Source organism: Protopterus annectens, chromosome 6.part0, assembly GCF_019279795.1.
Source record: "Protopterus annectens isolate FY-2018-M chromosome 6.part0, PAN1.0, whole genome shotgun sequence".
Lineage (NCBI taxonomy): Eukaryota > Metazoa > Chordata > Ceratodontiformes > Protopteridae > Protopterus > Protopterus annectens.
In genome coordinates, this window is record NC_056737.1 from 676594892 (window position 1) to 676621255 (window position 26364).

The 26364-nt window shown below is 38.6% G+C and overlaps 1 protein-coding gene across 5 annotated transcripts in view; it reads right to left on the reverse strand.

Annotated features, from left to right (window-relative positions):
- The window catches only part of GPR132 (G protein-coupled receptor 132), a 921399-nt gene that overhangs the window by 257249 nt on the left and 637786 nt on the right, over nt 1-26364 (reverse strand). For all 5 annotated transcript variants that reach the window (XM_044074364.1, XM_044074363.1, XM_044074365.1 and 2 more), the window contains one exon: nt 25187-25302. The gene's annotated coding sequence lies outside the window, so the exon portion shown is untranslated. The remainder of the gene's footprint in view (nt 1-25186; nt 25303-26364) is intronic.

Consider the following 26364-nt stretch of genomic DNA (forward strand, 5'->3'; position numbering starts at 1 on the left):
CACAGGCCAGTAAGGGAAAGGAAGGAGAGAAATTGAATGCCATCATGGAAGTATCAAATAGAGAAAACTATAAAGCAATTAAGAAAAGAAGTGTCGCTGTTAGAGTATAAAAGAGGGAAAAAATCAACAAAAGACTAAGATAGACATGATAAAAGCAATGCACAGTATCAGAACAGATCATGATCTACTATGCACTACTGCAAATAATAAACTTAAAATACCAGAACAGGCAGAAAACATGAGAAGACATGCAGATAAATATAAAGGAAAAGTAGAAAATAAACAATTTATTGATGACCCAAAAAAGTTTTATTGACAATTGGGGAAACAAGGCAAAAGGAATTGAACCACCACCAAAAAGAAAATAAATACATTTTGGAGAAATATCTATGAAGATCCTATGGAACATAAAAAAAGATGTAAATGGATAGAAGTAAAAGAAAGAATAAGAAATTCAAATATACAGGATATGAAATGGGATGAAGTAAAGGCCAGAGAGATTGAAACATAGTTAAGAAACGCTCCTAATTAGTAAACCCAGGCCCAGATACAGTAACTAACTTCTGTAATTTAAGTAATTAACTTTGCTACATGAAGATTTAACCATGAGTAAGAACTATTTATATGCATACCTCGAACAGGCACCAACCTGGCTAACAATAGGAAAAACTATATTCTTACTTAAGAGCGAATCTGCAAGCTATCCTAAAAACTATAGACCAATAGCTTGCCTTCTGACAATGTACAAACTATACACTGGAATTGATACTGACAGAGTTTATAGTCATTTAGAAGAAAACTTAATTGTGGCAATAGAACAAAAGGGTAATAAAAGAAAGTAATATGTAACAAAGGATGATTTGTTGTTAAAAGTCATAATGGAGACCTGTAAAAAGGAGAAGAATCTAAGTATGCCATGGATAGACTACAAAAAAGTATCTGAGAGTATCCCACATTCATGGATAAAAGAGCATTTAAAAATGTATAAGATGCACCCAACACTGATCAATTACATTACAGCGACTATGAAACTGTGGCAATCCACTTTGCATTTAAGCCATGATAAACAATAAATTATTATTCCAGGGATAAAAATTCAAAGGGGGATATTCCAGGGTGACTCACTGTCACCGCTGCTCTTTTGCCTTGCCCTTAACCCATTAAGTTGTCCATCTAACAGATTAGGTCTTGGCTACAATTTGACTGCTGGAAAAAAACAAAGTAGAAAGACTTATCTTCTTTTAGTAGATGATATAAAACTCTACAGTTCATCAGGTGAAGAAGTGAAAGCACAACTGTAAGTGGTCAAAACTTTTTTAGATGATATAGGAATGTACAAAAGCAACCTTTAAATTAGGAAAGCTGCAGCACCAAGAAAACATCAGTTTGGGACAAGAATATGATATAAAAAAACCTGAGCAAGAGGGAGTGTATACATATTTGGGAACTGATGAAGGATCAACAATAAAACATGAACAAATGGGAGTAAAACCTAGTAAGGAATATCTTAGAAGACTTTAATACTGAAAACAGGGTTGACATCTAGCAACAAAGTTCAAGCTACAAACCAATTTGCTTTTCCTGTCTTAACTTACAGTTTTGGAGGGAATGACTGGCCCCAAAAGGTGTTTGACAGGTTGGACGGGAAAACAAGAAGGGTGCTTCATGCTCATTAAATGATTTATAAAAATCAGTGCATACCAAGATTATATATTCTCCATTCTGAAGGGGGTATGGGCCTCCTCTAAACTCATTATGTGTACAGATCTGCAATCATGGGACTGCATACGTATCTGCTGACCTCACAAGACCCAAATGCAGTGAAAGTTCTGAAGCATGAGAAGAATCAGTCTAAAATGACTTCCCTGCTTAGTTCAGCAGAAGCATATCAGCGTGAAGCAGGAATGGAAATCAAACCATAATTTAATAAAAATCAGGCAGTAATTGAATGTGCCAAAAAATAAGAGAGAATATAAGGTGAAGGATCAGATGAGAAGGCAAGAAATGTGGAAAATGCATAAATATAATAGCAAGTATAGGAGGTTACTAGGCTAATGATCCTAGGGCCCTTACAAGCTCAGCCAAGTTTTACCCTTATTTCCACGAACAGCACCTATCACACCTGTATAAGAGAGTCAAAGGTGGAACTCCTGGGGTAAATTTATGGTTAACCATCCAATCGTCCATATTGCATTCCAAAAGTGTGGCAACCTCTCGTAGACAAATCTGTCCATCCAGCAGGTTCTATTAATATCACATACCAGGTTAAAGTCATTAGAGCGAGTAACCCATGTACTACTTTACATACGGATATGCAGCATTTCCAAAAAAGCAGGGTCAAAGATTAACTTATATGAAAGGCAGAGATTGCCTCTGAATAGTCTGTATGAAACGGAATAAAGTGACAGTGCTTTCAGACGTTCGTCATAGGACAGATGCTGAAGACCTTAACATTTCCTTGTGAGGAACCTTTGTGGTCTCTCCAATTGCTGCAAGTGCTTGGAAAGGTAGATACCAAAAGGGACATTGTACTCAATTATTGGGCTGATGAGGGAAGAGTACCAGGAGGTTATAACTTCTTTTTTTCTGGAGGCAATGCCCTTACTTATGAGAGGAGCAATATAAAATGTCCTTCTTACCACTGTGGAGACATGGTGATCAAAGGTAGGGTTGCTGTTAACCTGTGTGCCCAAGACTCTCACCACTGAGTGCATACTTACTGTGTTGTTACTGATGTGGTAGTTAGAAGGAAAGGGATGATAACACATTTCTTTTGCATTGAGTTTAAGGCCATGACTTTGGCAGCAGTCATTTATTTAGTTAAGACCGTCTTGTAGGATGTTGACATTGTTTGGAGATTCTATGACTGCTCCCAGTTTGGAGTCATCAGCACACTTTGTCAGCCAGACCTTTAATTTTAGCTTGCACTTCTGAGAAATACATTCCAAATGGTAGAGGTCCCAGGATTGATCCCTGTGGAACACCACTGGTTACAAGTCTGCTGTTGAAGGTGGATTCCCCTATTTTTATTATATGGGTTCTATCAGTGAGCCAGATACTGACCTATCTAATGATATATGGGTTGATAACTAGCTGGGTGAATTTATCAATTATGCTTGCATGGGAGATAGTGTCAAAAGCCTTGGCTAAGTCTAGGTAGGCTATATGCACAGATTTCCCCTCATCCAGGGCATTGGTGACTGTCTCGAAGTCCACCAGGTTTAACAGGTATGATCTCCCTTTGACAAATCCAAATGGAGAAGGGTCAAGTGTTTGGTGGTTACCAATATCTTTGTTGATAAGTTTCATGATGATTCTCTCTCCATGGCCTTGCAGATAAGGCTCATCAGGCTAACAGGTCTAGAGTTCCTGGGGGTCAGTGAAAGCAACACCTTTGTGAAGGGGGACAAAGGGTGCCTTTATCTATTCAGCTGGAACAAAGCCAGTGCTTAGACTATGACTGAAAACAGTACCCAATGGTGTTGCTAATTCCTGTTTGAGCCCATATAGGAAGCAGCCTGGGATGTTATCAGGTCCCATGGATGCTGTGTTTTTGACTTTAGAGAGGGTGTTCATGACCTGCTCTTCAGAGATACAAGGTAAAGGACAGGTAGTAGGGATGTCTTGGGGTAAGTGTGATGGGGACAGGGGAGTGAACCTGTCAACAAGTTAGCAATGTCCACTGGCTCAGTATATGTGATATCATTAACTACCAGTTTGGCACAGATCTGGGCCTTTCCTTTTAGGTTACAGATGTAACTAAGAACAATTTATGGTTCTCCTTAGTTGAGGAAGCTAATGTGGCTTCGTAGTTGGCTTTAGAGGACTTCACAAGAAGTCTTATTTGCTTGTTTAAGCTGAGGAGTGAGTGCTTCCAGTTTAGGTCTCACTCCCTCTTACTCTTAGACAGCAATTTATTCCTCCTATTATAAAGCCTGTTAATGGAAGGTGCCCACCAGACAGGTTTGCTCTTCCTTCAGGAGTATGTTTTAGTCCTATCTCGTATGGCCAAATCAATGCATTTGCTCAGGTGTCTGCATAAAGCATTTATGTAGAACTCAGCATAGTTTACTGTTCCATCTGAGGGAGGAGGTGCAGTGAATCTATTTATACATCCCGTAAGAGGTCATAAGAGGTTAAAAACTTGCAGTCCTCAGGCACCTTGTCGAATCTATCAGGTTTTTTTAGGGGCCAGGGGCTGAAAGTCTGGAGCTACAGGAGAAGAAGAAGAAATGGTAACCAATACAGCTGCTGAAACAGGAGAAACTGCAGGCGGCTTGGGTGACTTCATTTTTAAGAGCTCATAGTATCTCTTTTGGATATCAGAGACATAGGAGCAATCCCATTTAAAGCACTGCATCATATGTGCAACAGTTTCTCCAAAGGATAATTCTTCCAAAGGGGAATACAGGCTCAAATAATCTTCTTCCTCTGAGCCATAGTCTATACATGAAGGGATTTGAGAGGAGTACGCCGGGGATGCCTTCCTAGAATCTAAGTCCTCATCTGCGGAATACAGTTCCTTTGCCCTCTTAACAGAAGTGAAAGACCAGGGAAGAGCAGGGACTGAAATACCATGGGGAGGCTTCAAAGGCTGTTCAACCTGAGGATTTTTAGCAATAGAGGCAATATGCTCTGCCTGTTGCTTTTTCTTAAGAGGGATGTCTGCCCAAACAACCCTCAGCGGTTCGGTCTTTTGGTGAGATTCAATACTTGTACCAAGAATCTCTTCCTGGACTAAGATTGGAAATAGCCGTAGTTCCCTCCTCAATGTCCGGAGCAGATGTTTCAAAAGTCTCTGAGGATGTGAGAAAACTCAGATCCATGCCACCAAGGGCTTTCACATGTTTCTAGAGAGATGTCCAGTGGAGGCTGGACTGCAATAGGATTTTGCCTAGACTTCTTGACCTTCTTCTTAGACATTTGCTGTCCCTCGGGGTGGGATGTTTCACCATAGTACCCTGAGACAACAGTATGGAAAAACAAGATACGTTGCTATGGTGTGTCTTAGGGATAAATGCTGGACAGTTAGAGCACTGTGTAGGATCTTGAAAAACACCTAGGCAAAAATAGGCACTGGTTGTGGTTATCTTTATGGGGAATCTGCCACCTGCACTGACATTTTCTCTTCTTGGATGGCATGAACACAAGTAACCAACTAAATGGAAAAAAAGAAAAGAAATGACAATGGCACACATCTGAAAATGGCTTGATAACCAGCACAGCAGAAGGGTGTTCAGACTGACATGAGATAATGGCATTCAGTCTGGCAACAAAGAAGTTTTGAGTATTTGCTTCCATACATCACCTTTATGCCCAACACAGGGAGCATACATGTAAAGTACAGTGCCTATAAAATCTAAAGGCTTTAGTATACTGGCCAGATATTGGGCTGTCCTTGGCAGAAGATCCCTTCAGTGAAGAACACTGCAACAGTGATATGAAAGGACATCAAATGATTGTTTTTAGGGGGTGAGTGCAGGTGGAAGCTGGACACTAAAGCAGGCTACAGCTTGTTTTCTGTAAAAGCAATAGGATTTATTTTAGGGAAGGCTGATCACCTGTCACAGAATGAAACAGATCGGAGATGAATTCAGGCAGGGGCTGAAATGGTCCTGTGGAAATGACAGCAACCTCATCATGCTAAAATGGCAATACAATTAAGAATTAAAGGCAAAGAAGTCCTGCACCACTCCTTCCATTCCTGACATGCAAGTGAGGGGGTGTAAGTGAGCATCAGATGAGACAAGTGAGGGGGTGTAAGTGAGCATCAGATGAGACAAGTGAGGGGGTGTCCCTGAGCATCAGATGGGAGAAGTGAGGGGTGTCACTGAGCATCAGATGGGAGAAGTGGGGGGGTGTCACTGAGCATCAGATGGAAGAAGTGAGAGGGTATCACTGAGCATCAGATGGGAGAAGTGAGGGGGTGTCACTGAGCATCAGATGGGAGAAGTGAGGGGGTGTCACTGAGCAGATGGGAGAAGTGAGGGGGTGTCACTGTGCATCAGATGGCAGAAGTGAGGGGGGTGTCATTGAGCATCAGATGGGAGAAGTGAGGGGGTGTCACTGAGCATCAGATGGGACAAGTGAGGGGGTGTCACTGAGTATCAGATGGGACAAGTGAGGGGGTATCACTGAGCATCAGATGGCACAAGTGAGGGGGTGTCACTGAGCATCAGATGGGTGAAAAAGCAATCATAGACAACCTTGTCTTACAGTAAAAGTGAACCAAGACACAAAAATAAGGTGCTTACAGTGTTAATTTTATGCATGATGATTCATGCCTTTCTTAGCTGAGACAACTAAGGCAGAACAGAGGCAAATGGCCTCAGGACACCAACCAGAAAGATGAACAGAGGTTCCTGCAGGAAAGCTGAGCTGCTCTGTGCAAAAAGCTCACTGTACATTTTCCAATTTAAATGAAGAGAACTGTACATTATTGGCACTTAGGTGGCAGAAAAAGAAATGTAAGTGATTCACAACAAGAAATTTGAAATGTAACACAAGGAGAGATTAGGAGGGCAACAGAAACAGAGAAGAATATAATGGAAAGAGATTGGAAAACAACTACAATGAGTAGTGGGAGGTGATGCTAAAAAGACTGACAGGGCAAGAGGAAGAGTGTAGGTCAGATCAGGAGAAGCGAGAGAGAGGGGCAGACATTTGTTAAAGAAAAGTGGAAGGGTAAATGTAAACGGCTATACCAGAGTGTAGTTGCAGCAAACCAAACAGTACTTCATTATATGCCTTGAAAATGTCTGATCAGTCTGAAAGTGCTACAATTCTAAGATACGGTAACATTTCACACACACAAAACCTTCAAACCTACAATACAAACCTTTAGAACATACAAAATCTTTATAGAACAAGCAGAGAGATCAGAAAGTAAGAGTAATTAGCATTTTTGCACATTGTTCTTACACATTAGATATAAGTAATGAAATACAGGTACAAATGTGGCTGTGTGAACACTCAGTAGCTGGCTTATAGACACAATTTACAAACGTTTTTGCAAAGGCAACAACGTCAGAACATTTCTAGAGTTAGAGTACATTCAAAGAAATAAAAACTTAGATAGTGGAAGATGCCTGTGTTTGGGATTCATAAGTTCACACAGAGGGCTCGAATAATGAAAGCTTCCTGCAAAACACAAGCACTAGCTGCGCTGCGAGTAGGGATGCAGGTAGGCAGAGGGACAGCCTGATAACATTTTTGGACTGAAAACAAAGGGAACCACCATAGAAAAGTGAAAAATTTGCAAGCCCTCCTGAGAAGATCAAGTTGAGTGCGACAGTTCCTGATGCTCATGTGTTAGTGGGAGCCAATCTGTGTATGCATGTACAGAAGGTTGGCGATGTGAGAGAAAGTCAGTTTCCTATAAAATAAATACATTTTGTTTTAGGGAAGGATGTAAATCACTGTAAAATGAAACATCTCTGACAATTCAAGCAGGCAGTGATATGGTCCAAAAGGGGTGATAGCACTATTATTTTACAATTACTTCAACAAGTATTCCTACTCTAACAAACCTCCTTAGAAAATTCAAAACACATTAGGCTCAGCATCTATGGACCCAGAATCACATGCTTTAATTAGATTAATAGCTAACTGCACTGCACTGCCTGCACCTCTGAACTGTCTAGATTTTTGAATCATATTTTTGGTCTGTTCCTTACAAAATATATGGTTTTCTGGCAAAGCACTGAGGACCGAAGTCACTAAATAATGATACACAAAAGTTTCAGACTTCATATCCTTCATAAAATCCATAACCCATCCTGTTATTCTAGCAACTTTCTAAGTTTATAAAAGCAATAGTAAAATAAATAAATAAATAAAACAAAAAATGTCCCTATTTTGAGCCTTTGTTACCTCATTATTTTAGGCTTTGGCCAGATTTCTTGCTCCAAGAGGTTGAGATGTATGTGTAAGTATAATTATAAACAAAAATATTAGGGAATGGGCTCTTGCAGACACATGGGAAGAAGCTAAAATTGTCTCCGTATTCAAAACTGGAGACCTCTAGAAAGTTGAAAATTATTCATGCATTATGACAAATCTTCTAGACTTCCAAGATGGCTGCACGCTGATCAACAGCTTAACTTCAGCTCAATCAGTGTGAAAACACAAACTGAGAAACAACAGCCAGTAATATTGTCAACTAATAAAATTGGCTAGTAAGTACACTGCCTAGATGCTAACTAGTACAGATTAAATTTAGAGAACCTGAAAGAAAATTGGCTAGAAAAAGTGAAGAGAAAACAGTGTGTGGGAAGAATGCAGCTATTCAGCAAAAAGAAGTTCAAGCTTCAGCTTTGGTTCAAGAGATGGCTTCCAGTAATTTAGACGAAAAAAGTCAAATATGATCAGAGCTGATTAAAATAAGTGAAACACTGAAGGACCATATTAATTCAAACAACAAAAGGCCTAAAATAATGGGAAAAGCTTTAAAAAGATATGCAGAGGGACTGATAAAACTGCAAAAATCAGACAATGAAATGAAGAAAAGGCTGGCGGAGTTATGAGACTGCTCAAGAAGAGATGTTTCAAAAAATGGTAGAATTAGAGGACAGAATACTCAAAGCAAAATGGAGATTTTCTGCTGTACCAGAGAAACTGGAAGGAACAGTACTAATTTTATGAACGTACAAACAAGTAACTTGACTGACATTCCACAGCAGGATTTGTTAACTGAAAGGGCACTTACTTTGTATGCTCCAAAACTACAGCCAAGACCTGTATTAGTAAAGATAAAATCATATTAGCAGAAAAGGAGTCAATCCTGATAAAATTGTGGCAAAAGGGCAAAGTATTAAAAATCAGAGACAGCAGAATGTTTATGGAAAATGATTATTCACTCTACAGTGGGTAGAAAAGAAGTAAACTCATCCCAGCAATCAGTGAATGATGAGGGGCAGGTATGAGACTTAAGCTGCTGTATCTAGCTGGCTTCAGAATATTTTTTACTAGAGGATCACAGTAATTTTTTTGATGCAGAACAGGCTAAGGGTGAAATACAAAAGTTTGTCCAACAATGGGTGAGAAATCTAACAGAAAGGGATTCTGCTTCACATCCGTCTGAAAGTAAAGGCTCATAAAGAGACTTTGTCAGTGAAACCTTTTCCAACGTTCCAAAATAAAATGCTTAAGATGCTTAAAAATATCAGGAGTTGACTAGAAAGTCATGAGTACCTTGGACGTGAACCAGAGTTCGGGTTTGGGAGACGAACAGGAAGACGACCAGCAACCCTCAAATTAGTGAACAAATGTGAGACTATAAAGCATTTATGACATTTGTGAAATATGGCTTACAAGAAAAAGTGGCTGAGAAACACTGGACCTTTGTTGACTTTGTTAAACTTGTTGGGGAGATTGACAGGCACATTCCCCACATCATGTCATTAATGGTTGGAAGGACAGTAAACAGAAATAAAGAGGAGTGAGAAGGTGGGAAAAGTAATGGTAAGTAAAAAAAAATTTCTTCTTAAAAGTATTTGTATAAAACATTTAATGATGTAAACCGCAAGTCATATAGCAAAGCATTTTTAGTCATTGTTGTATTGGATAAAGATACTAACGTAAACAGGTGCTTTTTTCCTCTCATTTTAGTTTTAAGAAATGTAGGCATTGCAATGTAAAAAGAGAAGAAAGGTTGGACAAAAGCATGTTTAAGTCAATATGTTTTAATATTGGGCTGTTGGGGAGGGGGGTGGGTGTAAAAGTGAACTGAGAATTGAAATGTTTTCCTTTACATTTGCATTGGTGAATGTCTGGATTAATGTCCTTAACTTAATCAAATTACTTTATAAACACATGGTGCACAGTTTGATTCTCAGATGGGATAATTAGCTAGGCTTAAAATAACCCACAAAAGCAGTTAGCATAGTATGAGCTTAAGGACCTATAATAATATTAAGGGTGGGAGGTTGGTATAATGGTTAATGTATTTACTTTATAGACAGAAGATGTAGGGTTTGATTTTCACAAGGGGTTATTGGCTAGGTTTGAAATGACCCACAATGGTAGGTGGCCTAGTACGAATCTATGAACCTATGAATATATATATATATATATATATATATATATATATATATATATATATATACACACACACACACACACACACACACACACACACACACACAAACATGGTCTACTTTAAGCTCTTGAAAGCAGTAAAACCCAAATCTGAATCGCGTGACACAGAATGAGCAAACCGCGGATATGTCGAACGAACGAAACCGCGAAAGGGGAAATATCGAAATCGCATAGTTGGCCCGTCTGCGGTATAGCTCCGTAAGGTAAGTGTGCGATAGTTATGGACCTTAGGGTTAGGGAGGGGTTAAGGTAAGTGCATAGGTAGGTAGTGTATGTAAGGTTTTGTGTAGGTAATGTATGTAAGGTTTAGTGTAGGATTTTAAGTGTGTGTGTGTGGATTATTAAGTTTGTTTGGTTATAGCTCCATAGGGGAAGTGTGCGGTAGTTACGGACCTTAGGGTTAGGGAGGGACTAAGGATAGTGCATAGACAGTTGTGTTTGTGGGGTTAGTGTAGGGTTAGCAGTAGGATTTTGGTGCTTTAATTTAGGGTTAGAAGTAGGGATTTGGTTAGTGTATATATGTGTTTTTTTTTTTTATTATGTTTGGGTAGGTAGTGTGTTGTGGGTGGTGGGTTGGCCAACTATGATGGTTCGAGGTTTACATTTTCGCGCTTTAGAATGTTCGACGTATCCGCGGTTCGCTCTTTATGTGTCGCGCAATTCGGATTCGTGTTTTTCGTGTTTCGAGGGTATAAAGTAAACCCCATGTACATACATATACATCTGTGTGTGTGTGTGTGTGTGTGTGTGTGTGTGTGTGTGTGTGTGTGTGTGTGTGTGTGTGTATGTTTGTACAGTTGGGTGTTAACTTATTATTTTCAAAATACCCAAATGTTGTCCATCAAAACTTCAACAACAAAACATCGACAATGTTGATACACTACTACTCATGGACTGAGAAAAACCCTCAGTGCAAGCAAAATTTTAAACATAAAATAAAGATTAAAACATATTATCTTCCCTATATGAGGGGGCTGTGCTCCCCACCATGCACTGTTAATGTATATATACTAACTCTGAGGATGCACAATGTGGGGGAAATGCATACTTCCCAACCCTGAGAACTGTGTGATCTCATACACCTGTCAACCATCTGTGTAGTCGACCACATTTTGTGTACTACATAAAGCTGCGGTGGTACGGCAGTAGCGTTGTTACCTCACAGCAAGAGGTTCTCCCGTTCAATTCTCAGCTTGGCTTGGGAGTGCTTTCTGTGTGGAGTCTGCATGTCCTCCCCGCGGTTAGGTAGCGTTCGAAAGATATGCGTGCATAAATGGGCGTGCCTTCGTTGAAGGTTGGGCGTTGAGCTGGCACCTCGGTGTTTCATAAAAAAGTCTACTGTCAATCATTAGTGGACCGGAGTTCTGCTGTGGCGACCCCTTACCGGGAAAAAGCCGAAAGAAGACTACACAGATGTCAACCAAATGTTATTCAACTCCTCATATCTACAAATCTATATATATATATATATATATATATATATATATATATATATATATATATATATATATAATGTGTGTACACACACACACCCCCACACACACACACACACACACACACACACACACACACACACACACACACACACATGCATATATAGATATATGAACAGATATAGACATATATACCAACACCCTTCAATGTACTGCATGGAGGAAGAATGAGAGCATGGAATGAAAGCATAAAACTACCAGAACAAATATCCAGCACACCAATAAAAGTTCAAGGCTGTTTACTGCACATAGACAGACATACACACATTTTATACACGCTAGCCTTGGCAATACTGTAATGCCACAGTTACCAATAACATAAGCAAAGTGAAAGAATTCCAGAAGTGTACTGACACTGAGAAATGCAGCTGCTGAAAGACACAATAAATAGAGGTTGACCAGTGCAAAAATATTCAGCTAGAATATAAACCAATCTTATTTTTCCTTTAGGTAAGGCTTAATTTCATAGCTGATAACATTATTGTAAAATACCTAGCTAAGGAAATTATGCTTGGCATACTGAAAGTCACATCTTGGAATAGGGAAAAGCAATAAAAGAGAAAGAAGCATAAGTTCTGACAGTAATGATAGTCTATTATTTATTTACTTATTTTGTAAATGCATTTGTAGTGCATGGAGTGCCATGATTACACTCCAATATTGTCAAAGAGACAAATTAGTTAAGTATGACACCTGATCTTACCAACTGTTAAGCAACACCCCCACTCCCAAGCATCTTTAAGGTTGGGACTTGCATTAGGTATTGAGAAATGACAGTGCCAGTCAACAAACAGCAACAGAAGTCCATTTCTTCCTGCTATGTCTGTAATCTATTCCTCAGTTTGTTACAGAATATTTTCCTGATGTGTGCTGCTGTCTGTTTGACAGCACTCACTAAGTGCTTTACCAGCTTTGAAAACCAGGAACATGCTTAGCGTTTTTTTTCTCTAACAAGTAGTACAGTGAGCAGATAACTCGCACTACAAAGAATTATGATTGGATCATTATGATTGGAGCCTAGTATTATATGTTCTTGACATGGATGCCAAGATTTACCTTCAGAATTGAATGACTTGGCATCCATATCTTAAACACATAATAAACCAATTATCATCAGAGACCAGATCATAACCCTCTATATTAATTATAACACATATAGCAACAAGACAAGGTTAAACAGCAGCAAGAAGAGAAAATCAAGTACAAATCACACTTATAAACTACTCTATTATACCATGAACCCCCCAAAACGTGCACGCTGATTGGCCAGCGTGCCTGTTGTAAATCGAGTTATACTAATGGAAAAAGGTCCGGTCGCCCGGACTTTTTTCCATTAGTATAACTCGTTTTAAAACCCTGTCTCGCTATGTTAAATGGGTTTAACATAGCGACACAGCTTTAAAATAAGCAACAGAGATCTCCGTTGCTTATTTTAAAGCTGTCTCGCTATGTTAAACCCATTTAACATAGCGAGACAGTGTTTTAAAATCAACGGAGAAAGCAAGATCTCCGTTGCTTTTAGTGTTTCGCTATGTTAAATGAGTTTAACATAGCGAGACAGTTTAAAATAAGCAACGGACATCTCCGTTCTTATTTTAAAACTGTCTCGCTATGTTAAACTCATTTAACATAGCGAACACAAAAAAGCAACGGAGATCTTGCTTTCTCCATTGTAAACCCACAGCTCTGATGTACTGCGCAAGCGCAGTACATCAGAACTGCCACGGATGCCAGACATCTGCGGAAGGGCAGCAAACAGGCATTATACTATGCCATTATTTAAGAAAAGTAATAGTTTCTTTTCTTAAATAATGTCATATAATAGCAATAACCGCCTGGGTGTGGGTAATGCTAATTACCCACGGTTGGCTTTGTTTGGTCCCTCGGCTCCTCGGGACCAAACCACGCCAACCGTGGGTAAATTTAGCATTACCCACACCCAGGCGTGGGTTATTGCTATACTAACTACTGTACTCCTAATGTACAAGCTATATACACTATATGCAAATATAGAATACTGAAATTGATAGTGGACACAACTTCTCCTTTGAAAAAGTAAAATGTTTATAATGAATGTATATTATAAAAGCAGTAACACTTACTGTAAATGAATAATTGAGAAGTATGCAATATAAGTGGAGAAAAGAGTAAGCTAACTGAAATAGTTGCTCATAGCTTATTTACATAAAAATATATACAGTTATGTGAATAGGTATAATTTATGACAGAATCCTGATTAATATCTGCCAATATTCTATGCTGTTACTGTTTTTAAAATTAGAGTGGGACTTAGGTAAAATGTTAAGTGCCTTTAAGAGTTTAGGGGACATATTTATAAAATTCTTTAAAGTTACAGATTTTTGATCAAGATAAAGCCAATTCTGAGAGATGTATAATTTAACTAAAGAAAAACAAGTAATTAATACGAATATTATTCTTTACATTTGAAGAGGGAATGTGTTAAATTGCTAACTTCTATGGTGTATATTTTATTCCTGGTATAAGTCCTAGTTAACAATATGTCCCACAGCCCTCCCTGGTGAGTCTGGTTAATTTAATGGTTTAGATTTAGGTCCCTAAGATGGGTGTTTGTAGAGCCAATGTTTTCTGAAGAAACAGGAAGTCAAAAAGGAGTGGGTCATTCATGGCTCAAAAAATTGACAGATCACACTGGAGCAGTAATATATACCCAACATATATTTATTGAATTTATTCTTCACTTTTTCATAAACTGTTTTAAGATTTTCAACTATAAACACTTTCTAACCAATAAACCTATACATGCCATTCACTACTCTTACTTCTGAACCATTTTTATTTCTCACAAACATTCCTTTCTTCCCCATCACTCTAGTCCACACTGTGAAGGTAATTGTCCTACATGACCATTTAAAGGGTAAGAATCTTGTTCTTCCCCTAACAAGCCTTTCTCCAATTACTTAATTTCCTTTACAGGTTCATAGGTTGGTACTAGGCTATCGGCTCTAGGGCCTATACAAGCCTTGTCATAACAATTCCCTGGATATTTCTTCCCAATCATCAAGGTTCCTTTTGAAGATGCCCAAGGAGGTGCTCTGCTTGACATGTATGGGCAGTCTATTCCAGAGTATGGGGAGTCTCTGGGTCATGAACCTATCCCTCCAGCATGTTTTGTTCATTGTGATGACAAGGTTTAGATCCCTGGAGCATGTGGCTCTGAGGGATTGAGATTTCTTTAAGTGGAGCATGTCTAACAGCTCAGGGTTTGACATGGCCTTGTATGTTAAGCAGAGATCGCCTTGGAGTAGACGATATGCCACAGAGTATAGCTGGAGTTTTTTAGATGGTCATCATATGGCATCTGCTTTAGGCCTGTGATTCTTTTGAGGTATTTCTGTGGTCTTACCAGCTGTTGCAGATGTCTTGTGAGGTACATACCAAATGGGGCATTATACTCTATAATGGGTCTAATGAGGGATGAGTACAGTGGGACAATGACCTCCTTTTTTCTGAATGAAAAGCCCTTAGTGATGAGGTGAGCCACATAGAAGGATTTCCTGACTGTTGTGGCGATGTGGCTATTGAAAGAGAGACCACTGTTGCCTGTGTCTCTAAGTCTATCATCACACTTTCGATGTTTGGTGTACTGCCACCTATGTGGTAATTCATGGGTACATGTGTTTTTTTTCCAAAGGGGATAATTATACATTTTTTTGGCATTAAGCTTGAGCCCATGGCTCTGGCACCAGGCATCTGTTTCTGTAAGGCCCTTTTGTAGAATATCCACATCATCTGGGGATTCAATAATGGCTCCCAGTTTGCAGTCATCTGCGAACTTTGTTAGCCAGAGTCCCTTAGTGTTGGCGTGTACTTCAGTGAAGTAGATGCCAAACAAGAGTGGTCCCAGGACTGAACCCTGAGGTACTCCACTTGTCACTTGTCTGGAGCTGGATTTGGAGTCGGCTACTTTTACAGTCTGGGTTCTGTCAGTAAGCCAGTTGGCAACCCATCAAGTGACGTAGGGATTTATGCCCAGCTTAGTAAGTTTATCTATGGTTCCAGAGTGGGGGATGGTGTCGAAGGCCTTGGCGAGGTCTAGACAGGCTGTGTGGACCGCCTTACCCTTGTCCACAGCTCTGAAGACTGAGTTGAAGAAGTCAATCAGGTTAAGGAGACAAGATCAGCCCTTCACAAACCCAAACTGGGTGGGGTCCAGTGTTTGAAGGCTGCCAATGTCTTTGTTTATAAGTTCCATGATAATGCGTTCCATGCCGTTGCAGATCAGGCTCATCAGACTGATGGGACGGTAGTTCCCGGGATCCAAGGTGGATCCCCCCTTGTGGAGTCGGATAACTGTAGCTGTGCGCCACTCAGTGGCACGAAGCCTGAGGTGAGGCTATGATTAAACATAACACTTAGGTGAGGTGCCAGTTCATTTTTTAGTTCATGTAGTATACAGCCTGGGATGTCATCTGGTCCCATGGATGCTGTATTCTTAGCTTTGGAGAGTGCGGTTTCTACCTGTGTGGCCATGATTACCGGAATTTGGCAATCTTTTGGTATTGAGATGGGCCCTTTAGGGGGTGAGAGGGGGGTGAAGTTGACACTAAATCGATCTGCCAGGATATTGGCAATATCCTTGGGATCAGTATATTTAATGCCATTCTGTTGAAGCTCAGAGCAGATTTGAGCATTGCCATTTAGATTCTTGACATAACTATAGAATGCCTTGTGGTTGAACTATAGAATGCCTTGTGGTTGGCCTTGGAATCTTTGGCAATTTTATTTTCGTAACTAGCTTTTGAGGATTTTATGCGGGATCTCAGCTCCTTACTGAGGCTGGTGAGGGGGTTTTTTGCATCCTGGGATTTTCCTCTTTTCTGCAACAGTTTCTTCCTTCTGTTGTGTAGTTTGTTTATAGCAGGGGACCACCAGATTGGCTTCCTTTTTTTGGAGGAGAGCATCTTGGTTCTATTTGGGATGGCATGACTCATGCACGAGTGAATGTGCTCGTACAGTGCCTTAGGGTAGGATTCTGCAGTCGAACTTTCAGATCCTGTCTGCATGCTATTATAATAGCTAGTGCATCTTCGACTGATGGATTTACCCCTGACGTCTATTTTCTAGTTATACCTTTTTAACTGCTATCATAATTAAATTTAATAAGGCCTTTTTATGTCTTGATATCTTTGTTCACCTAATCTAACTTAGCATCATCATCTCTTTAATAACTTTCACTTACTCACCCAGCATCTGCCTAAAGACATTTTGCAATGCATCTTTAAACTCAGTCAATTTTGCATACTCCCAAAATACATGCTACCAGTTTCCACTCTCAATCCCCGCATGCCATCAATAGACCATAATAATAATAATAATAATAATAATAATACCCATTTGTTAACTAGGTAGGCCCAGTAGACACACTGTCACTTTTCAGGGACAGCCTAGGAACAATGTCTGGTTAAGTGACGTGCTCAAGATCACACAGTAGGCAAATGATAGCTGAGAGAATCGAACCAAGTACCACAGGAGCTACAGTACTCTGATCCTACAGTAAGATTCTGTACAATCTACTCAGGGTACAGAAATATATGCGCAGACTTTTCTGTGCAAATATCATGCATCTTCTTGATTTAAGACAATGCATTTTACTGGTTAGAAATCTTTAGGGCCTTTTCAGTTGAGTGATATGTTTGGACTTGTACATACCGAAGGAAGCATTGCATTTGAAGATGGGTCTTATAATGGGAAGTGTACACTGGTACTGCAGCTTCCTTCTATCTTCAAGATACTGCCTTGGAAATTAACTGGGGAGACAAAAGAAAATCCTGACTACAGTGGTGATTGAATGTGAAACAGCTGTCCAAATAGGTACCCGGAGTTCTTCTGGCTGTATCTATCTGAAAGAAGAGTGCTATTTATAAGATATGAAGTGAATGCAGTTTTTATGCTGAATGTTACTATGCAGCACTTTTTTCTATTTAGCTTGAAACCACTTCTGAAGACGTTCATGCCATACAAGTGAATGAAAGCATTTATAAAGTATTATTTTTTTGTTGTGAAAGCACTTTTGCTATATCAGGTATCTGCATATTCCAACCTTAACTAAAGATGTTTAGTATCTGTGGATGAAAGGATACCAACCAGTGTCCAACTTGCAGTAATTGACAGACTTGGTCACTTCTGAAATATTAGCTTATATGTCTGCAAAAAATGCCAAATAGAATAGTGTCCAGAACTGTTCCCTTCAATATCCCATTAACTACAGTTTACATTAAGAAAGGCTTTATATTAAGTTTGTTTAATTTTTCAGTACTGTCAGCATGGAAAAGTGTCAGTAGTTTTGATCAGTGTGCATGGAGTAATTACTGTCCTCATCCTCTGTTACCTTCTCAAAGAAGTGCAGCAGGTTCAGAAGATAGTACTTGCTATTCACAAAACCAAACTGATTGAGGTCAATCAGTTAAGTTTCTTCTACCTGCATAAATGAAGTCCGCTATGATAATAAAGGAGTTCTGTTATGCTATGATAACTTTCATGGGTTAATTACCAAAGAGGTCCACCCTTACGTAGGGGAGTAACAGTGGTTGTTCCCCAAGCATCAAGCATATACCCCAAGGATAGGATGAGGCTGAACACTTTATGTAGAAGCTCAGATAGTGCATATGTGACACTGATGTGAATGTAGCCTGCAACGACGTCTGGTCCCAAGGAAGTGCTATTTTTAGCCTTTGACAGACGCTCTAAGACTTGTTCCAAGGTGTTTGAGAAGAAATGAAGTTTGCTCTCTACATGATGAAGTGCAAAAAGGATAATGTTACATTACAAAACAAAGAAAATATGAAACTGGTTTTATACTGAAAGAACACTATGTTTTTGACAAATAGTGGTGCTATAAGAAATATATACCATGAAATCTAATATATTTATTTAACTACACAACATAAGAGATGCACTCCTTTCACAATAGTTTGATCATTTCTGTATTGATACAGCATCTGTTTTTGCTTCTAGACTATGCATTTATCCTTTTCTACTGTCATCCCCTTTCTTCCTTTCTGGTAAATGCAGATTAATTAAAAATTAAATAAAAAGACTGAATTAAACTGAGTTGTTAATAAACTATATGCTGCAGACTGAGCAAACTCCTACAAATCTCCACCATACTTGCTGAGAACTTTAACTTGACCTATAAAAACTGGTCACACTTATACAAAGAATTTGTGGATTACTGTCTAAAAGGGATTCCAGAACATGATTTGTGTACTTTTATAATTAATGATGTTTGTGATATTCAGGAATTACACGACCTTTGAACTTTGATAATTCCATTAATTCCAAAATGTAAGATTATTCAATGTACTACTACAGTTGTTTGCTGAAGGAACCACTTTTATTTTTTTTAAAGATATCTAGTCCTGTCTTGCATAACAAACTGAAAATAAAACAGCTAGGATTACATTCTCTGTAATTAATGACATACCAGAAGCTATTTTCTGGCAACGCCAGTTTTCCAACTCCGTTTCAGTCTCGGAGTCACATTGCATAAATATGAAAGTAATACTGACATCACTGTAGCAATTTTGGGTATAAATTGTCTTTGAAAGCCACTAAAATAAAAGCTTGCAATCATTTCAGTTACGGTCTTTGGTAATCTCAAGTTATTACTTCAGGACTGTGCTATCAGCTGATAGCCCACAAAGGTATTACAAACATTTGTGCTGTGTTATGTTAGCACCTGAATCCTACTTATAGTAATATGATAGGACTAACTTCGTTCCACATTGCCTACCTGTAACAGCCATAACAAGATTTAACATTTTAAGAATGTTCAGACACAAGCAATGTTTTTGTTCTCCCTCTAACATGATAAAGGGTACATATGCAGAGATGAGTGCTTGGTGTAACTATTCACAAATAATGAAACCTTTTCAGATTAAAGGGAAATTAAAGAATTTGTACTGCTGCAATGGAAAATAACTGTTTAAAGAAATTTCAATGGAAAATGTCACTGATAAAGTCTTACCTGCACTGATGCAGAAAAAAATTGAGATATGAATATTAAAAATGTGTAATTGTTAAAACAAAAATTAAAAGCAACAGAATTTTGTTGCCTAAATTTTGTTAAAAAGAGGAAATCTGATGTATACTAGATTTTGGTTCATCACTCCATGGTTTAAACTGGACTTTGAACAAAAATGCCAGAAATTTCATTAGGCTACCATCTGCTGTGACCTGATATGAACAACTGTGAAGGACATTTTACAAAGATTGCCTGTTTGCTGTCTGACTCAGCTACTATGTTATGCATAGCTGTCCAGCATTTCAAATTCTGTGCTTGTCTGCTTTCTAACAAACCCAGTCAGTCACTTTTGACTCATGCACATTGGGATAGATGCATGTTTAAACTGGTAGCAGAAGAAAGATGCTCTCTCTGCTCAAAAAAAGTAAAACAAAATTTACCCTTGCTTCTGTTAAGGGGCATGAAAGAAAAAGCAGAAAAGATTTTCAATATTAACAAACAAAAAGACTGAAGATTTCTAACTCTAGTCTACCCAGAGTGATTGCCCTACCATATGAATGACATACTGCATTCATATGATTCCAGGAAATGTTTTCCATACAAACGTCACAAAGAGAGGAGTGATCCTGAATAGCATTATGAAATACATTACAAACTTTGTCAAAAAGGCCAGGATGAGATAATTCACTTAGACAGTTTCACAGTGCCGCTGTGTTTTTTTAAAACTTGGAGTATGGAAGAGGGGCTCTTTGCAGTGACAGTAATGCATTGACAGAATGACCTTATACACCAATTAAACTGTCTCCCTAAACTTATTACATTTGCTGACTTTGCTCATCATTTACTTAAGCAAGAAACCCCCAAAATGTGTCTTAGCATCCCTAATGCAAAAGGGTTTTGACTGCATTTTTGATAAAGGGTGGGAAAGGCAAACACCATTGGGTATGACTAAGTTTGGTACAAGCTAATTTGAGTCTGTGGGCATCAGCTTTAATGGTATTTCCTTTTGGCAGAGGGATTAGGTTGCACAAGGGGATTTGCAATTTTTTTACAAACACTGTGGAAGGACAGGGAATGGGTACATATTTCAATGGTGAACGGTTTGAAGTTCAGTGGCCTGACGACTGGGAGTTTGAGTGGAAGAAGGATGTGGCCTTTTTGGAGCTGATGCCAATTTGGGTGGCCACAGTGGTTTGGTAGGGTCATTTGTGCGACAAGAAGGTGGTCTTTAATTCAGACAATTGGGCAGTAGTACAGGTTTTGAGATCAAAAACTGTTAAATCGAAGTTGCTTTTGCTAGTTTTACAAAGTTTGTTGATTAATTTTTCTTTTTCTGGTGTGCATGTCCCAAGTACGAGGAATGTGACTGCCGACAGCCTGTCACATTTAATTTTCACTGGTTTTGACAATTGGGCCTAGAGGCAAAACCAGAACCAGTGTTATGGCATCTTGGCCAGATATAGTGGGATGGTGTATTCAGCAAGGATTTTATTAATACACGCGACAGTTATTTTAGATTCCCCAGTAGCAAACACAAGACCAAATGTGCTACAGAATAATAATAATTACTGCATTAATGATGTGAATGTAGTTCCTATCCTAGATGTTTGATCTGGAAATTAAATGTTATCAGCTGTACAAGGCCATGATCCCTCTCCAATCCAACCAATTATATTTGGCTCAAAAATTATGTAATAAAAATGTTCAATGAAAATGAACTCTTGCTTAACCTAATGGATTCTATCTGTGAGCGGTCCAGCACAAATTTAACTTGCAGATGGCCCACTTGGAGTCTCATTACTGAGCATCACACTGTTTTACCCCCAACCACACAAATGAAACATCTACACACCGACTTCCCAAACTGTCATAAGCTGACACCTTAAAAAAAAAATCAGTACCAAAGCCTCATAGAATGTTTAAGCAGAGGCAGCAATGAAGCCCCCAAATACATATTTATATGCACCCCTTTAGCAACTTGTCACCAACAACATAACACCTGGTGTCTAATAACTCGGCATCTGGGTAACACTCTAGTAACTATGGACTCCCTTGATAGACACACTGACTATATGCTTACTAGACTGAACAAGGACAGGACTACAGTTAGCTGCCTCACGAGAGCCAAGACTGCTGACATACTAAGAATCCTCAAGGCCCTTTCCACCAGTCCAAGCAAGATGATCTAGCACAAAAAACCTCCTTCAGTGGTATCAACTCTCACTTGCCCACAAACTAGTAAACCATCCACTAAATGTCCCATCCCTCCAGAATCTACTCCAACCATATCGCACCACCAGACCACTAAGATCCAGCAGCAAAAATCACTTGCAGATCACTAAAGCCAATAACTCTGCTGGTGAAGCACTATTCTCTTGCGCCATAGCCAAATTATGGAACTCACTCCCACCCACAATTACCTCCATACCATCATGCACCCACTTCAAAACTTTACTAAAAGCGCAACTAAAAACATGCTGGCTATGCCCTTGCAACTCCCACTCTTAATATCATCCACCCCATCCAACCACTACCTTTCTTTCCACTCCACTAACTACCTTGATTATAGCAAGCTCAGATGCTCATAAGCCAGTACTTATTATACAGCATGAACTTCTTCTTCTTGTAACATTTGTTAATGTCTGGTATGCACTTCACAGATAAAGATTCTACTTGTCTACTGATGTACTATGTTCTTCATCTGTAAATATGTTGTAAGTAATTGCTATGTAAATTGTTAATCACTATGTAATCCAATGTAAATACTGTCTGTTTATTTTAACTGTGGAGCTTTTCTCCCCGGGCCTCTGCTGAAAATGGACTTACGTCCAGTCGGACACTCCCGGTCAACAAATTTAAATAAATAAATAAATAAATAAAAAACTATGAAGGACTTACAGAATGACTTGCTGGAACATGTTACACAAGCTAAAGTCAGGGGTAATAATCTGTTTTGAGTCGTATGCTCCCCTTCACCAACACTGATGCCTGGATTCAAAGACAAATAATTAGACAGTAGCTGATGTCATTCCAGGGGGATCCAGTATGTGTCGCTCTGGGAAGAGATGACTGACTATCCAACTTGTTTTTTGGAAGATGATATACAACTCATGTGCAAAGATTTCCTCATACTGGCCAAAACCTTTGCTATCCCCATTGTGCCTTTTCTAGACAGCGTTCATCTAATGAACATCCATAACTAACAAACAAATCATATCATAAATTGGACAACAGCAAGATTAGCCTTCTCAGTGCCAGGAGCCTGAACTATAAACTATCTGATCCGTACGTGCTTCAACACCTTGAATATGTCCATGCTTGTATACTAAACAACAGCACCTTCTCCGTGCCAGACTTCTGCGCTTATCAAGCTGTTAAGATTGCCAGTACCTGCAAGGATACTTTGTTCCTTACAATGTGATACCCAAAGGCCCACATGATGTCATAGAACTCCAGCTCACTCTAGGTAAGTCAGACTTTCAGCTGGTTACCCACAGGATCCTGAACATTTCATTTTTTTTTGAAAATATCACTATATGATATGGATCTTTAACCCCCCTTGATTTCAACTACCCCTCCACAAACTAGAGGACTTGTATTTTAAACACTGGGTACAAATGATGATTCTTAGATTAGGTAATTCCCTTAGATGAAATTGTCTGAAATCTCACCAGCGATGGAAATATTCTGGAAGTAGTTTTCATAAACTTGGCACGGACATGTTCCCTACCCATTCCGTACCACTGGTTTGTACTTCTTTCATCATGTTAGGTCACCAACTGATTACTTTTACCCACAAGAATATCTACAGCCCTGGTAACCAACACCACACTCTTTAGAGGCTTCAGAAAGTTAAACCTTTAACAATTATACTATGAAATATCCAAATTCACCCATGCAAACTCCACAGTGGACCCTTGACATGCAGCTTCCTGTGACAAAGACCTATATGCTCAGTTAGATAACTGCATCTATACTGCAATTCTTAACCAAAATCAACCACAGTAATAAATGCAATAACAAACTATCTTCTTAGCTGGTAGATAAAAATAAACTTTCTATTAGAAGAAACTGCTTAAATTACTTTGTAAAACCAGTACACATCAACACAAAGGGAATATAACAATCCTTACCAGGAAACTGAAGTCTGGTCTTAAACCAGCAACGATTCTGTAGCTTTTAAGGAAAAGTATAATTATAAGTCCTTCTTTAGTGATGTCACAAAATTAAGGAATAATTCATATCATTGATAATTCATATCATTCATTGATTAGATTCTTCAAGAAGAATCTCGATAGGTGGATGGGGGATCGTAGGTTTGTCCCAGGGATTACTCCCGTGTCACTATTAGACAGAGGCACAATAAACTAAACCTTAAAAAAGGGCACAGTATACTCAAATCAACGGTTGGCGTAAGCCATACAGAATCGGGCTAGGCATATAATTGCCCCGGGGCAGATAGCCTAGTATGAACCTATGAACCTATATCAATGTTCTGAACTACTTACAATGGAATTTTCCCCTCATATCTAATATATGGCTAACATATTTGCAAACAAGTTTGCTGCAGCTTCTAACCTGAAACGAACATCCCTTCTCCAAACATCCCTGAGTTACACCCCCCACTACCATCTCAATGGATCATCTCCTTAAAGCACTCTGCAAGACCAGAACCACTTTATTCATGGCTCCCGACAGTACACTGGGCTGTCTAACAGTGTCGAGCAAGCCCTCACTCGCCCTCTCCTTAAGTCATTCAGCCTAAGTCTGGCTACAGACTATATCCCTGAATCGTGCCATATTGTGGTGGTGATCCCCCTCTGCAAATGTGGCCCCACTACTAACCCAAATAATTACAGACCCATCAGCCTTAAGCATACTGTTTATAACTATGCATTGCACCTTCGATGAATTCATAAATCAAATAAAAGTGGTAATACATCCAAAATAAATCCAGACAAAGAACTAAAAGGTCAGGTGGCAAACAGAAAACAATTCAGCTACTAAATAAAAAAAAAATTACTGTTTTAGCACTTTGGTCTAAACAGACTTTCTCAAAACCAAAAGTCACTCACTAACAATAAAGACGTAACACGGTATGGGTCATGTTATGCTAGTAGTTAGCTGACAACACAGATTCCATACACAAAAGACTTCTTTGACAAAGATAAATTTATACATTAAATTTATACATCTAATATAAGTGTTTAATGAAATATATTACATAAATATATATTAGAAGAATACACCAAAATACTTTTAATATACCTGAATGGTATACATTACACCCCAGATGCCCTTAACTTTGAAAACCATGTATCTTATGAAGGAAAAGAAGTTTAAGCTTCTTCCAGATATTAAACTTTACTAATAACTCGTGACTAATTGGACGTAAAAGTCAATCAATTTCCCAAGGTACATATGTCACAATGATTCAGTTGTGTGTATGCACTGCTCACTCAGGAAATGCTATACAAAGCCTTTCTAAATACAAGCTATGAAACCATATTTTATAGTAAGTTAATGTACGGTTACTTTATTCTGCTTATTTTAAGGCATTATACATTTGCTTTTAATCTGCAGCACTTACTTCGGAGCTTTGTAATACATTGTTACAGGAGGTCTGTATCACGGTTCTGTTAGGATTTTAATTTTCTTTATCATGGAATTCCTTGTAAGTCAGCGTTAGTCAAATAAAGCTTCTTCCTGCAAAAGAAAATATGCAAGTTTACTATAAAAATGCAATAATTAAAATAAAGTATTTGTTTCCCAATACTCAAAACAGTACATAACAAAGAGTACAATTCATAACAGCCATTAAACCAGACAAATTACTCTGGGTCACCCCTTGAAATAATCATTTAACCTATAAGGTCATACACACTACAATACACTAAGGGGAATAAGTAATTGTAATAGGTAGTTTTGATAACCCTTAAGCTAGTCAGTCAGGCAAAAGTCTTGGCTGTGTTGCAGAAAATGACTCATAGTGGACAGTAAATCTTTACAGAAAACTTCATGATACATCTGTCACATACACTGAAGCATATTGTGCCTTTCTCTGAATTTTCTGAACTAACTAAAGATGTATAAAGTCATGTTAAGAAAAATAATACTATCACGCCAAAGCTAGACTACATAGTCCAAATAATGTAATCTAAAATGTAGAGGACTGTAGGATTTGACAAGTTTCATTGTTTTTATGATGAATTTATACTACAATAAATTGGAGCAATATTCAATTGACTTTTTGTAGGAATGCATACATGTCTGTGGAAGTTAAAGGTGTGCTGCAAACACGTACATTGTTCAAAAAGTTCTGCTCTGTATATGGGGCCAGATATCTCTTCCTGTTTCTTTTACAAAGAGTTTTTTTCTAGCTTGCCTAGCTACTGTTCTGGCAGTTTTAGTCTGCACTGCATAGATGGTTCTCAGTATGATTTATCACTTTTATGTATTTATTTATTTTTTGTAATGTTTCTAACTCATGTGACAGTGATGTGAAATAACATCCATATTTAACTCTTTTAGTGTTCCCCCTAGTAATAAATTAAATATTATTAAATACAAAAGTGCTGAAGAACTGGGTTATCCTACTCTGCGTGTGTGTGTGTGTTTGTGTGTGTGTGTGAGGGAGTGTGTGAAAACCATTAAAGGTGCCTAGAAATCAGATATAAAGGAAGTAGTTTATACGTTCATAGATTCTTCGACATTCCAAGGCTAATATGTATTATGACTGTTCAGAACTCGTTAGTAACCCCCTTCATA